The 12915-nt window shown below is 50.0% G+C and overlaps 1 protein-coding gene across 6 annotated transcripts in view; it reads left to right on the forward strand.

Annotated features, from left to right (window-relative positions):
• The first annotated feature begins 4638 nt into the window (after window positions 1-4638).
• The window catches only part of Dnajb6 (DnaJ heat shock protein family (Hsp40) member B6), a 74006-nt gene continuing 65729 nt past the window's right edge, over window positions 4639-12915 (forward strand). For 5 of the 6 annotated variants that reach the window (XM_048340541.1, XM_048340542.1, XM_048340539.1 and 2 more), the window contains exon 1: window positions 4639-4783. The gene's annotated coding sequence lies outside the window, so the exon portion shown is untranslated. Of the gene's footprint in view, window positions 4784-10222; window positions 10234-12915 lie in introns of those variants that run through there. The other variant, XM_048340543.1, reaches the window with a different exon arrangement.

Below are 12915 nucleotides of genomic sequence, written 5' to 3' on the forward strand. Positions count from 1 at the left end.
AGCCCTGGGTTCAATTCCTCAGCACCACATAAAAAAAAGCCAGAAGTGGCGCTGTGGCTCAAGTGGCAGAGTGCTAGCCTTGAGCAAAAAGAAGCCAGGGATGGTGCTCAGGCCCTGAGTCCAACACTTTATACTTTATTACCCCTATGTCCGTCTCCTCCCCTCCCCGCCAAGCCCCAGGCTTCCCTCAGAAAGAGACCCTACCTGGAAGTGCCCATCCACCACGCTTGAAAATATGAACCCCCCTGGCTCTTCCTTGATGTGCCCCCCATGGTTTCCGCCCCCTCTCCAAGGCCTCACCCTCTCTTCTCAGCCCCAGGGGCTTCCTGCAGATGCTGTCTCTGTTTTGGTTCCTGAAATCCCAGTAGTGCTTGAACATTAGGAGTTCAGTGGAGGGACAAAGATAAACCGCTGTGTTTCAGCCTCTGGATGCATCTCCACATCCACATGGACAGGGTTCTAAGTGGGCTTTTGTTTGTCTGTAGTTTTGACAGGTGCTCAGGGGTCCTCCTGTCTAGTTCTGTCAATCAAGGCTCACACGGTGCCCGCTAGAGGCACAGCCCGGCTTCTGGCTTTTTGCTGGTTAACTGGAGAGAAGTATCTCAGATTTGTCTGGCTTCGAGGGATCCTCAGATCTCAGACTCCTGAGCAGCTGGACTTACGGGTGTGAGCTGCTGGTGCCTGGTTCATGGGTTTGTTGTGTGTACTGACAAATTTAAAAGATGGGCCACAGTGTATAACTTCAGCAATATATAGCCCTTATTTGATGTTAACAAACATAACCACGTTAGTTATTATTATTATTATTACTATTTTGCGGTGCTGGGAATTCAACCAGGAACTCTTGCATTCACTCTACTATTGAGCTAACTCCAGACCCCAACACATTATATATATGTATATATGTCAAAAAATTGTTTTTGGTCAGTTGTGGGTCTTGAACTCAGGGCCTAGGCGCTGTCCCTGAGCCTCTTTGTGCTCAAGGCTAGTGCTCTACCACTTGAGCCATAGCATCACTTTTGTTTTTTTGTGTGGTTAACTGGAGATAAATGTCTCCTGGGGACTTTTCTGCCTGGGCTGCCTTTGAACCGCAATCCTCAGATCTTAGGATTACAGGTGTGTCACTGGAGCCTGGCTCTCTCTCAGACAGACACAGACACAGACAGACACAGTCAGTGGTGGCACGTGAACTTAAGGCCCGGGCACTGGCTGGCTACAAACTGCAATCCTCAGATCTCAGCCTCCTGAGCAGCTAGAGTTACAGGTGTGAGCCACAGTGCAGTGCCTGGCTACATTGTGTGCATGTGCTCCTGCGTCTGCATCCACTCTCCAGCTTCGTTATGCAGAAGCTGAGGAGGAGGAGGAGCTGTTACGTGTTGTGTATGACTGTCCGGCATGGAGACAAGCACAGACAACTTATGGTTACCCCACGCCTATTATCCATGTTACAAGAAGGAAGTCCTAGGGAATGACTGGTCTCTCTCGTCTTCCCTGAAAACCACCTGCAGGTCTGTGGAAATCTGGCTGCTTTTGTTCCAAAACCTCTGCTAGTGGCCCTCCTTAACTTCCCGACTCCAGGCACCCACCCTTCCTTTCTGTCTCAGCTTTCTTCAGTTTCTGTCGCTGGTTAAGAGCTCTGCTCCCTTCAAGCTGCAGGGCCTGTTCTGGGCCTTCAGTCCTTTGCCTCTGGCTCCTCTCCCAACTTGCTTCTTCCTGTGAATCCTCTCTGGCCATGTCAGAGGTACTCTTCCTCTGCGCCAGCGTCCAGGAGCCCTGCTTAGGGCTTGGAAGGAACCCTCTGCCTTCGTCAGTGGAGCTCTGCTTCTCCTGGAGCGGCTTCAGACACCAAGACCTCCTGGACGTTCAGTGGTTCATGCCGGTTGTACTGTGGATTCTTGCTTTTGTACTGGTGTGTCTCGAGGTACAGCTCCTCACAGTGGAAGACCTCCGTGTGTACAGGAATGTCTTCGTGCATACTGTTACTTTTTTAGATGGGGAAGAGAAGCTATTTGTGGTTATCCTGCCAACTTGCTATTTAAAATTCATGTGCCTGCACTTCAAGATTAGCTCACAATGCCTTTAGAGACTTACTTGAATGTGAAATGTCACATGATAGCACTGTCAACACACCAAAATGGAAACAAAACTCCAACCTGCTGGCAGATACAGTTACAAGTGACCAGCCAAGCTGGAATGTAGCTGAATGAAATTCTAGTCTTTCCTCAGATTATCATGAGTTTTGTTGTGAAGTGGACATATCCCCTAGTAAATCCAAATCCCACAGTAAATGGACTATCTTCCTTTTGACTATCACTTAGAGAAAATAAAGAACTAAAGCTGAGGGCCTGTGGGTCACTTCTGTAATCCTAGCTACTCAGGAAGCTGAGGCCCAGAGGAATGAAACCAGTCTAGACAGAAAAAGTCCATGAGGGGGCTGGGAGGTTGGCTTAGCGGTAGATGGCTTGCCTTGCATGCATGAAGCCCTGGGTTCGATTCCTCAGCACCACATAAAGAGAAGAAGCCAGAAGTGGCGCTGTGGCTCAAGTGGTAGAGTGCTAGCCTTGAGCAAAAGGAAGGCAGGGACAGTGCTCAGGCCCCTGGATTGGCAAAAAAAAGGAAAAAGTCCATGAGATTTAATCTCCAAAATAACTAGCAAAATGCTGGGCTGGAGGCATGGCTTAAGTGGGAGAGTGCTAGGCAAGCAAGAAAGTTGAGCAAGCATGAGGTCTTGAACTCTGGTATCAGGAAAAAAAAAAAAAAAGAATTGAGCTCTCTTTCGGCTCTCAGTGGTAAAGCACTTAGCATTTACAACACTCTCGACTGGGTCTCCAGTACAGATAATTAAACTTTTATGCTGGACACTGTGTGGTATGTCTGTAACCCCAGCACTCAGGATGCTGAGAGGACAAGAGGATCAATCCACGATGTTATGAGACCCCGTCTCAGAATGGCCCACACCAAACCAAATCAGGGACAAAAAGCGCATACTCCAATCGTACTTCTTCAGCTCCTGAGTACACTTGTCATCCCTGGGAGTTTAACTATACCCGTATACATACACACACATATATGCATATATATACACATACCCACATAAACATACAGAACCACATACATATGTACACATATACATATGTATGTGTATTTCGCCTCCCCCCTGGGGAGAATGTTTTACTTGCTACCATTTAAAAAAATAAGCAGCTGGGCTGTGGTGGCTCATGCCTGTAACCGTAGCTACTCAGGAGGCTTAGATCTGAGGATCATGGTTCCAAGGCAGGAAAGTGAAACTCTGATCTCTAATCACAGAAAAAGCCAGAAGTGGCACTGTGGCTCAAAGTGGTAAGAGTGCTAGCCTTGAGCAAAAGGAGCTCAGGGACAGTGCCCAGGCTCAGTTAAAGGCCCAGGACTGTCAAGAAAATAGCATACATTAGTTTGACCTTATTTTTAACTCTAGGATTGGGCATTTTACCCCATAAAATAGATCTTCATGTGTGGGCTGAGGGGAAGAGGCTGGGTTTATCTTTATCTATTTATTTTTGACGGTCCTGGGGCTTGAACTCAAGAGTCTCAAGGGCTTGTCAGCACAGCGTGGCTTTACTCTGGCCCGAAAGCAATGACCTGGAGCAAAGACTAAGACCATTCCAAAGCTTCTTTTCTTGTCAGGCAGGATTAGCACTGAAGTGTTTACCTCAAGGTCACTGCAGGTCTTTTTATTTGTTTTGGTTTTGTCGCCGGTCCCGAGGCGTGGACTCAGGGCCTGAGCACCGTCCCTGGCTTCCTTTTGCTCAAGGCTAGCGCTCTACCTCTTGAGCCACAGCACCAGTTCCGGTTTTCTACGTAAGTGGTGCTGAGGAATCGAACCCAGGGCTTCACGTATGGGAGGCGAGCGCTCTACCACTGGGCCTTACTCCCAGCCCCTCTGCAGGTCTGGTCATCTACGGACCCAGGTTGGGGCACGTCCTCACGGGGCCGCTTTGGGGAATCCCGATTTCTCGGGTCGGTCGGTCTGAGGTTCCGCGCGTGGTGACTCCGTTTGGAGTTTGTCCTGGCTCCCTGGGGCTCCGGGCAGGGCTGGGCCTCAAAGCCGGGCCTCTCCCAGCTTCTATTGTATTTAACAGGCCTGTGAAGTAATCCGCGGGCAGGTTAACGGGAGAACAAGTACGTAAAACCCATCACACGCGCGAGGGCCCCACCTGGTCGGCGCTCGGCGGTGCCCACGCGGGGGCGGCCCGGGCCCTCAGCCTGGGGCGGCGCGGGGGCCTCCTCCGCCCGGGCGATGACGGCGGGCCGGGCCGGAGGGCGCGGCTCCCCCACCCGGCGGCCACGTGCGCCCGCCTCGCCCGCCTCGCCCGCCGGCTGGGCCTCCGCGAGGACGCGCGGCCCGGCGCGCGGGGAAGGCCGCGAGGCCCCGGGCGTCTCCGTCCCCCGGGGCCGCCCGCAGCAGGGCGGCGTGCCGGGCCCGGGACGGGGGGGGGGGGCGGAATGGGGCCGCCGCGCCCGCTCGCCCGCCCGCCCGCTCCGCGACGACCTGGCTCTCCGCTCGAGCGGCGCTCCGGCGCGGGCAGCGGCCGCCGCGCATGCGCGGCGTCAGGGCCGGGCGGAAGTCGACGCTGACGCGCCGCCGCCGCGTGACGCACTTCCTGTTTGTTGTTGGAGAAAAGGAGAGAAAGGAAAGCGCGAGGAGCCGCCGCCACCGCCGCCGCCGCCGCCAGCGCAGCCGTGCCGGACCCGCGAGGAGCTCGGCCGCCCGCCCTTTTCTTCTCGCCGGCCGCCCGCGTCCTCGGTGAGGAGGGGCCCGGGGGCCGGGGGCGGGCCGGGCGCGCCGCGGGGCCGGCGGCGGCCGCGGACCCGACCCGGAGCCGGGCCGCGGGGTGCGGGGGCCGGGGTCGCGCCGGGCCGCGGCCGGGGCGCCCTCCGGGGAGGCCGGGCCGGGGCGCGGGCGCCGGGGGCGAGGGCGCGGGCCGGGGGGGGGGTGGGCCGCGGGCCGGGGCCGGGGGCCGGGCCGGGGGCCGGCGGACCCGGGGCTCTCGGCGGCGGCGTCGGGTCTGCGCCGGGCCGACCCCTCCCCCCGGCCGGCGGCGGCGGCGGTTGGGCCGGGCCCGCGCGTGGGGCGGCGAGGCCGGCCGGGGCCGGCGGGTTCGGAGGGCGGCGACCTCGGCGGGCCCCGGGCCCCGAGCCCGCCCGGGAGCCCGCGCCGTGAGCACGGGAGGCTCGGGCGAGGGAGCCCCTGCGGCCGGCCCGAGCTGCCGACGGGGCCGGGGCGCCCGAGCCCTTTCTAGAACCGTCCAGGGACGGCTGGAAGTTTTGGTCGGTGGTGTTGAACTCCATTCCTGGGAGACCGGCTCGGGGTTTCCCTTGGCAACTGCGTCGCCGCCTGTGGTTTATGTAACTCCGGTTTACGTAACTGAAGTTTACATTAACGCGCGGGTCGTGGAGACCGGGGGCTGCGAGCTGCAGACCTCGAGTGGACTGGAAAAGAAAGGGCTTCCCGAGACGACGGTGGGTACCCCGGAGCTGCGCGGGCCGCCGCGGGAGGTCCGGCCTCGGCCCCGCCGCCGGAGACCCGGGGCGCCCTGGGTGGCTTCCAGTGGACGTTTGTACCATGGAGACCCGCTCTACCTACCTCCCTGGCTCCATCCCTCACTCCATGTGTGGACTGTTGGAAGACCGTTTATTGGAAAAAGTTAAGAGCAGGGGGCCCAAAGAAAAGAAAAAAGAAACTAGCCAAACGACTAAGTTGTGACTTCAGTCTGGTCTCTACTAGCTCTTCAGGTTAACCTCGTTTTTTTTTTCTGATGATGAATTTCCCAGTGTCTGAAAGTAATTAGCAAATCTTTCTCCCCTCTAGCTTTTCTTCCCTCTGGGGATGTTTCCTCTAGGTTGTGTTTCTGTTTCAACCCCAAGAAGTTTTTAACTCCCTTGTGGTTAGGGATTATCTTCTAGGTTTCTTTGTTGATAAAATGGTGAGTTACATCTACACACTTGGAGGCTGTGCAGGCTTTTTTGAATATGTAGAATATGAAATTCGGGAAGGTGCCTTTGGTGTGGTCCTTGTGGATGTGGGTGATTCGATCATTTGGAAGTGGGAGAACGAAAGGATTAAAGTTTACTTTGGGGAGGTATTGGAGCTTGAACTCGGCCCTCTCAGCCTTGTCATCTGTGCCTCCAGCTCTGCTTTTTGATGATTATGGAGACTTCTCAGTGGACTTTTTTTTTTTTTTTACCCAGGCTAGATTTGCACCGGAGATTCTCAGTATCTCCATCTCCTGAGTAGCTAGGATTACAGGTGTGAGCCATAAGGCACACCTAACTTCAGTAGTAATAATAATAGTAATAATAATGTGTGCCAGTCCTGAGCCTTGAACTGTCTCTGAGCTTTTGTGGCTCAATCCTAGCGCACTCACTTGAGCCACAGCTGTAATTGGGAACATCCCAGACTTTTCATTTCTTTATTGTCAAAGTGATGTACTGAGGGGTTGCAGTTTTCAAACCTAAGGCACTTAGTATACATTTCTTATCCAACTTAGCTCCTCCCTCACTCCCCTCCTTTCCCCCGTCCCCATTTCCCCCTCCCCCATGAGTTGTACAGTTACACCATATAGTTTTGTAAGTATTACTGTTGCATTGGCATATTTTTTCATCCTTTGTCTCTTGATTTTGGTATTCCCTTTCCCTTCCCTAGTTCCAATACACGGATATACAATATCCAGGGTACTAAAATCAGTTACAGGGATATCGGGTGAAACCACAGGGAGGAAATACAAAAGAAAAAGGGCATAATTTCATATGCTATGTTGAAAATAATGATATACCACTTGTTTCCATAATTTGGAGTTCATTTCACTTAGTATCATGTTATGGACATAGCCATTGAGCTATTGTGATATTTTGCTAGGACTATCCTACACGTGTACTGATTATTCCCAATGAGGGGAACCATAGAGTATGTTTTTTTGGGTCTGACTTACTTCACTTAGTATGATTTCCCCCTAGTCCTTCCATTTCCTTACATGGGGCAATGCCATTCTTTCTGATAGAGGCATAGAATTCCATTGTGTATATGTATCACATTTTCCTGATCCACTCATCTACTGAGGGGCATCTGGGTTGGTTCCATATTTTAGCAATGACAAATTGTGCTGCAATGAACATAGTTGTGCTGGTGGCTTTAGTGTGGTCTTGCTTTTATCTTTTGGGTAGATGCCCAAAAGTGAGGCTGCTTGTATCCTAGACTTTTCTGTCCCAGCTGGCTTTGAACTTGTGATCTTCAGATTCCAGCTTCCTGAGTAGCTAGGATTACACCAGCCCCAGGCTACGTGGTTTTTTTATTTATTTATTGTTATTATAGAGGTGTTACTCAGAAGGGCTACATTTACATTCATACCTCAGGTAATAAAATACATTTCCTTCCATACAGAGTCATCTGTTCCCTCACTCCCATTCCCTCCCATCTCCACTCAGGAGTTGTACAGTTCACTTTCATCAATGTCCATTGCACTCCACCGGTCCACTTTTTCACCCTTTGCCTGCATGTGTTTCTAATTTAAAAAAAAGTTCAAGCTGGGCTTTGGTGGCTGGCTCATGCCTGTAATCCTAGCCATTCTGGAGGCTGAAATCTGAGGATTGCAGTTCAAGGTCAGCCCAGACAGGAAAGTCCTGGAGATTCTTAAATAAACTACACCCCAAATGCTGGAAGTGGCTCAGAAGTGGCACTGTGGCTCAAGTGGTAGGGTTCTATCCTTGAGCACAAAGAAGCTCAAGGACAAAACCTAAGCTCTGAGTTCAAGCCCCAGGACTGGCAAAAAAACAAAACACAAATCTGAGCTGGGCGCGCGTGACTCAGACTTGGAATCCTAGCTACTCAGAGACTGTGATCTCAGGATCGCGAATCAGAGCCGGCCCAGGCTGTAAAATCAGTGAGACTCTAGCGGTGGAGCAGTGGCTCGGAGTGGTAGAGTTGCTAGCCTTGAGCAAAAAAGCTCAGGGACAAGGCCGGTGCCCTGAGTTCAAGCCCCATGACTGGGGGAAATTCTGGTGATCTCCCTATGTAATCCAGGAGAGCCTCCTCCGAGATAAGTTGGTTTTGGGTTGTGGGAGATGAGAGTTAGGAGTTGAGGGTGCTGAGAACCTTAAAACCTGATGGAGGGGCTGGGAAGGTGACTTAGTGGTAGAGTGCTTGCCTAGCATGGATGAAGCCCTGGGTTCCATTCCTCAGCACCACGAACATAAAAAGCCGGAAGTAGCACTATGACTCAAGTGGTAGAGTGCTAGCTAGCCTTGAGCACAAAGAAACCAGGGAGTACTCAGGCCCTGAGTTCAAGCCCCCAGACTGGCCAAGGCCCCCCCCCCCCCAAACAAAACAAAACAAAAAACCAACAACAAAAAACCCAGTGGGTTGAGCACTGTCTTCAAAAACTTATTTTAGAATTTTCTTCTGTACAGAACTGTTCGATATAGTAGTTGTCTAGTTCTTATTGTATCTGCAAGCTCTCCTTTTTAAGTAAGTCCCTCCCCTCCGGCTTCCTGAGGACAGGGTACCTAGCAGCCCAGGTTGACTTCCTTCTCCTGTTCTCAGCTGCTTATAATGTTGTTGGATGGAGGCACTGGTTTATCCCATTGTTTCAAGTGGCAGAGCCATTTTTCCCTTGTGTTTCTCTTATCTTTGGACAGTTTCAAGCAAATACACCATTGTCTTCATAACCACTGTTAAGGATTTTCAGCTTAGCAAATTAAAAACCCAGTTTTTCTTTTTTGCTTGTGGGGCTTGAACTCAGGGTCTGGGTGTTGTCCCTGAGCCCTTTCACTCAAGGCCAGCGCTCTACCATTTTGAGCCATAGTGCCACTTAAAAACCCAGTTTGGAGGGAGCACTGGTGGGTGTTTCACTCTTGTAATCCTAGCTACGCAGACTGAGATCTGAGGATCGGAGTTTAAAGCCAATTTTGGCAGGAAAGTCCGTGAGATTATCTCCATTTACGCAAAGATCCAAAAGTGGTTCAAGTGGTAGAGGGGCTAGCCTTAAGCACAAAAGCCAAGGGACACTATCCAGGCCTTGAGTTCAAACCTTGGAGACCAACACCATAAAACAGTTTTGGAGTGGGATTGTCTATCTGCTTGCATACTTTGCAGAGAGGATACCACAAAACTCTTGCCTCCCGGTCACTGTCTACCTGTATGGCGATCCACGAGTACACATACGTCAGCCTTGCTTGTTGAGGGGTCACCTATGTTGGTAATGCTTCCCAAAGATACACTTTTTTGTGCTGTCCTGGGCCTTGAACTTAGGTCCCGGGTTCTGTCCCTGAGCTTTTGTTTTGCTCATGGCTAGTGCTCTACCACTTGGCCACACCTCCACTTCTGTTGTTTTTGTTGAGTAATGGAAGATGAGAGTCAGTCTCTTGAGTAGCTAGGTTTACTTGCCTGAGCCATGGCACTCAGCTCTGACACCCAAAACAACAATAGCAGTTTAGTAAGAAGTGATTATAATCAGACTTTCTACTTGATGACACGTGATCAGGTTTGTTTGTTTTTTTATTTAGCTTCTCCACTTTGTTTGGAAGTGATAATTCTGTGCTAAATCTTTGGGACTGATTCATTCAGGACACCATCTAGTGGTGATGTGCTGGTGACTTCAAGCTCATGAATAAATGAACTCTGAGTAGCAAGATTGAGGGCTGCAGTTTCTTCTCTCTTTATGAAGAGAAGAGAGAACTTAACATAGGGAGAGAAAATGGGGGCAATTAGTTGGGCTTCTCAGTGGCATGCTGGTAATTGTAGAGAGGCAAAGGCAGGAGGATAGACAGAAGCCTAGGTCAGTGTGAAGCTAAGAGGGGCGGTAAAAGCAACAGGGCAGAAGGAGGCTTGGAGACAAAGACTTACAGTACCTCGATAAGTGAGCCTGTAAAAATTTGGTATTTCCTTTAGTCACTGTTACGCATTAAGGTATCCATAACTTTGGGATGGACATGAAAAACCACACCACTCCTTTTGTGTTAACCTACCTGAAAAGTAGACTTCCAAATCTTACTTTTTTGAAGGAGGGAAAATTAAGTTCTGGGAAATAAAGAAAAGATCCAGAGTGCATATCAAAGAGGCTTCAAGCTTGTTTGTAATTGTTATGCCTACTTCATTAGCTGTACTTTATTTGGCTGTTAAGTTCTCCTTTAGAAAGGCATTGTAGTTGACATTTAGCATGTGGGCTGGGGGAAAACGTGTTTTTAGGGTTAACTTCTTAAGTGTCTCAAGTAGCTGAAACAGGTGTGAAATTTAGGCTGATGGGAAGGGTGGATACTTGATTGGGCCGGAGAAAGTGCCAAGGTGCCCTGGAAGGGTTATGCTTGGTGGTTGGGGAAGACAGGGCGAGCATGAAGCCCCTTGAAGAGCCTCCCAGATGGATGCCTTCATCTCTGCCGCCTCACACTGGGATTTCTGTGCTGCTGCTTTCTAGAGACAGGTACTGAACTTTGAACTCCACTCTACTACTCGAGCCACGTCCCAGCCCCTTTTTGCTCTATTTTTCTTGTTCTCTTTTTCTTCCTCAAGCATCCAGTGTCATTTTCTTACATAGTTTTGTGTCTCCATACCCCTTCTCCCCTCCCATCCATCTTCACACAGTGCTCCATCTACCACCTAAGGCCTCCCGGGAGGTCACAGGCTTATACCACCATGTCCCCAGCTTATTGACTGGCTGTTTTCTCTCCCAACTGGCAGCAAACCTCCAGATCCATCTCTTCATTCACCTGGCTGTTGATTGAACCAGTCCTTGCCTATGTTAGGCAAGTTCTCTATCACTAAGCAATACACCCTCTCAAATGCTAGGCACTCCATCACAGCCCTGTACTGTATTTGACACCTCTGTAATTTGTCCCTGTGTACTTTATCATAGTGTAGCAAATATGTTATCCTTCTTTTTCTCCCAGTTGTGGAGCTTGAACTCAGGGCCTGGGCGCTGTCCCTTAGCTCTTTTGCTACAGCTCCACTTCAGTTTTTGAGTAGTTAATTGGAGGTAAGACTTTTCTGCCTTGGCTGGCTTCTAACCATGATCCTCAGATCTCAGCCTCCTAAGTAGCTAGGATTACAGGCATGAGCCACGGCACCTGGCTAAATGTTATCTTTCAGACAACTTCTGTGGACTGGGAATGTGGCTTTGCAGTAGGGTGCCTACCTAGCATGCATGAAGCCCTGGGTTCAACTCCTCAGCACCACATATACAGAAAAAGCCAGAAGTGGTGCTGTAGCTCAAGAGGTAGAGTGCTATCCTTGAGCAGAAAGAAACCAGGGACAGTGCCCCAGGACTGGCAAAAACAAATTGTGTCATCTTCTTAATACAGGTTTGCTTGAAATTGACATTTAAGTATGTGTGTAAGGGGTAGAATTCCTTAGAAATTTGATTTAATGCATTTATTTAGAGAAATAGAAGGTGGGTAGGTTGGCTAGAGAAAGCATTTGGAAAATACAGCGGGAATTTGAGGTTAGCCAACTGTTTTGATGGTCCCTTCCCATTTCCTTTCTTTTTCTTCTCTCTCCCCTCTACCTCCAGCTTAGTGCATGCTAACTGAGGGCTCTACAGTGGAGCTACACGCCCAGTCCTTAGAGCACAAGTGACACCTAGTAATAAGGTTAGTGCAGGCAGTTTCTTTGAGAAATTCATGCACTTTCTCCCTCATACAAAAAGGATACAAGAAATGAGTTGGACTGGGCTAGGGATCTCACTCGTGGTGGAGTGCTTGCTTAGTCTTGGTTCAAGGTCTTGGTTCTATCAACACTGTTAAAATTACTGGGCTTCTGTCTTTAGAATGTTCTATTAACAAAACTTACAAACGCACCTAGCATCACCTGTAGAATCATTAATTGCAGAAGGTGTGACAGGCAATTTAGCTTTTTGGGGGCTGATCCGGGTGCTTGAACTCAGGGCCTGGATGCTGGCCCTGAGCTTTTTTTGCTCATGACTAAGCCACTTAAGCCACAGCTCCACTTTCAGCTTTTTAATTGGAGATAAGAATCTCACGGACTTTCCTGCCTGGGTTAGCTTTGAACTGCAATCCTCAGAGCTCAGCCTCCTTACAGGCATGAGGATTACAGGCATGAGCCCACCAGCACTATTTAGCTTTGATGAGAACTTTTTTGTTAGTGATGTTGGTTGTGGGACTTGAACTCTGGGCCTAGGCACTGTCCGGAGCTCTTCAGCTCAAGCCTTGTGTTCTACCACTTGAGCCACAGCACCACTTCTGGTTTTCTGGTGGTTAATTGGAGATGAGTCTCATGGACTTTCTTGCCCAGGCTGGCTTTGAACAGCTGGCATTTTGAACCGTGATCCTCAGATCGCAGCCTCTGGAGTAGTTAGGATTACAGACATGAGCCACTGGTGGCACCCAGCTTAATCAGAACTCTTTGGAGTTGAGAATACACTGACATGCCAGCAGTGGTAGAGAATGGATATTTAGGTATTTGAATCACCAGCCTCCTCCCTGAAGTAGCACTGAGCAACCTGTTTAATGCCCATGGGTGAATACCTTAGTCCTATTACACACAAGGATTTTTTTGTCTTAATGAAATCTGTCTGGAGAAGGTGACAATGAAAGTGGATGAGCAGGTTCTTACTCTTGAGGGTTGGAAATGGGAGATTATAAATTTATGGATTGAAGGTTTCACACTCCAGAGGCTTGTAGTAGTTTTTCTCTTTCAGATAAAAGGTATTTTTAGGATTGGCAGGAGTGATTAGAATTTCAGTAAAGTGAAAATTTATAGGCCTGGGTGTTTTTTTTTCTGTCCTTCGTGGTTGCTTCTAGTTATGCAGGGTTTTCCTTGAGAGTAGGCTTAGGCTCATGACACTGCCCAGGCCCTGAGTACAATTTGACTTGACTAATTTTTATTACTGTTTCGGATGTTAGAGTACTCTTCTTACACTTACACTTGGA

Source organism: Perognathus longimembris, chromosome 2, assembly GCF_023159225.1.
Source record: "Perognathus longimembris pacificus isolate PPM17 chromosome 2, ASM2315922v1, whole genome shotgun sequence".
Lineage (NCBI taxonomy): Eukaryota > Metazoa > Chordata > Mammalia > Rodentia > Heteromyidae > Perognathus > Perognathus longimembris.